Genomic DNA, 2,312 nt, shown 5'->3' on the forward strand with positions numbered 1-2,312 from the left:
ACTGCTCTTCTAAAACATATCACTCATTGTCTCAGCCTAGGTTAATCCTCAATCATTCTCACATGGACTATGGTAACATCCTCACTTGTTTTACTGCTTCCAGTTTTACCCCCCTTCGACCTGTTATATACAGTGCAGCCGGAGAGTTTCTTTTAAAACCTACATCGGGTTATGCATTTCTAATGGGTTCTTGTCAGTCTTAAAACAAAATTCAAATTCTTAACGTTGGTCTGTAAGAATTACATCATCTGGCCTTTGGCTTCCTGTTCTACCGCATTTCCCACCCTTTTCTCTCTTCCTCACTCTCCTACAAATTCGCTGGCCTTGATTTTTCTTGACCAACTGTGCCAATCTTGTTTCTGACTCATGGCTTTTGGACTTAATTTTTCCTTTGTCTAGGATGATCACCCCTTTCTCCCCACTTGTATGCCTTTCTCTCTCATTTCATTTAGATCACTCCCAATACAGTATTTCCTGACCATCCTTTCTAACATAGCACTCTCTACTTGGCTCTTATATTTTTATTTGTAATATGACTCTCCACCCCCAAATGCATGCTTCTTGAGAATATAAAATTTGTTTTATTCACTGTTGTAACCCTAGTGCTAAAACAGCCTCTGGCATTTAAGCTATATTCAGTAAATATATACTGAATGAATAAATAAATAAGTGAATGGAGAAATGTTCCTTTCACTGCCTCTTTTTCCTTGTAATCCAGACAATTAATCCTTTTGTCTGCAAACTATTATATTTCTCTTGCCACCAGGCCCTCCTGAATTCTTCTTTGTTTATGGGAAAGTCCTCTCAGTTAATTTTCCCATATGCACCTTACCTCCAACCCTACTTTTTTAACTGATATTAAATCTTTAGCAACATGCAAAAGAGACTTAACACACACGCACACATGCACATGAACACATACATGATTGAAGATATTTGGCTTCCATTTCAGGATCACTAATTCTTAAATTATGTGTACTTATTTATGTCATGCACATTTCAAGTACAGTGATACTTCAACCTGATATTCTGTTTATTAGACTATTAGCTGTGAACTACTGACACAGATAGAACGTTAATTGCCAGACTGAGGTTTGGTCTTTTTCATGTAAGAGTAATTCAATTCTGGAGCCAGAAACATGCTTGCAAATGTATCCTGTAACTATTATCAGGATATGGCCTCTTTTACATTATGTACTTTTGATAACTGTTGGTATTGAAGAATATTGTCTGAACATCTATACCATATTGTGGCATATCCATCAGAATATACTTAGAATTATGCTTTTTCCCTCAAATTCCGTATAGCAAAAGCAGGCACATTTGATAACAACAACTGTGGACTCAAGATTAAAAATAATTTCCTTTCTATTTTCAAGAACTTTTATATGTCTTCTCAAGCAAATGTTCTGACCTCTGAACTTGTTGCTCTTAAATAGTGATTTAATACCCTCTTCTCTAAAAATTAATTTAAATTCTGACTTTGATGTCTTTCGCAATTCTAGCCCCATATTTCCTAGTATTTATTTTCCCTAGAGGGTCCAAATAGTTCATCAAACTCTAGCCAAAACTTATCAACTGTCACCAAAAAAGGCTCACATTTATGACCCTGGTTCTGGTAAAGGCACAATTATTCTTCCATTCATAAACACAGTATTAGGGAGACACAGAGAGACATGTAGGTGCAATTCTTAGGACTTGTTGAAGAGAATTTGAACAGTGTATGTGATCTATGACATATAATGGTTATATACATCATCAAGTCATGTAATTTTCGTAGACTGGAAAGAAAAAAAAAGAAAAGCTATGAACATTTTGGCATAACTCACCTGATGACAGTAATCTAGCTAAGTCATCACCATCTAACATTTTTTATTCACATTGTCAGGTACACATCACAGCTAGAATATAAGTGTCCTAAACTCTTTAACCGTATTTCCAAATATTTTTTGGCTGTGACTTCTTTTATGGCCATTAAAACTACTTGAAAATTATATCATTATGACTTCCATTTTTGGTTGGCTGGTAAGTAATTTTTCAATATCTATCTCTCAAACAGTCTGGAAATTGAGTATGTGTGAGTGTGTGTGTGTGCGTGTGTTGTGGAGAGATGTGGGGTTTTTTTTTTTTCCTCCTTCCCTTCTTTCTCAAAAAGGCCTTATCTAGTTCAGAATTCTGGAAGCTATATGACAAAATTAACCATTATTGTTTCAGAAGAGGTAGTAACTCTTAGTACACAATGATGCGTCAAGACCAGAGAAGGTAGCGCATGGGCCCCTTCATATCTTAATCCCTATGTACCTCTGCTTTCA

Source organism: Galeopterus variegatus, unplaced genomic scaffold (assembly GCF_000696425.1).
Source record: "Galeopterus variegatus unplaced genomic scaffold, G_variegatus-3.0.2 Scaffold1526, whole genome shotgun sequence".
Taxonomy (NCBI): Eukaryota; Metazoa; Chordata; class Mammalia; order Dermoptera; family Cynocephalidae; genus Galeopterus; species Galeopterus variegatus.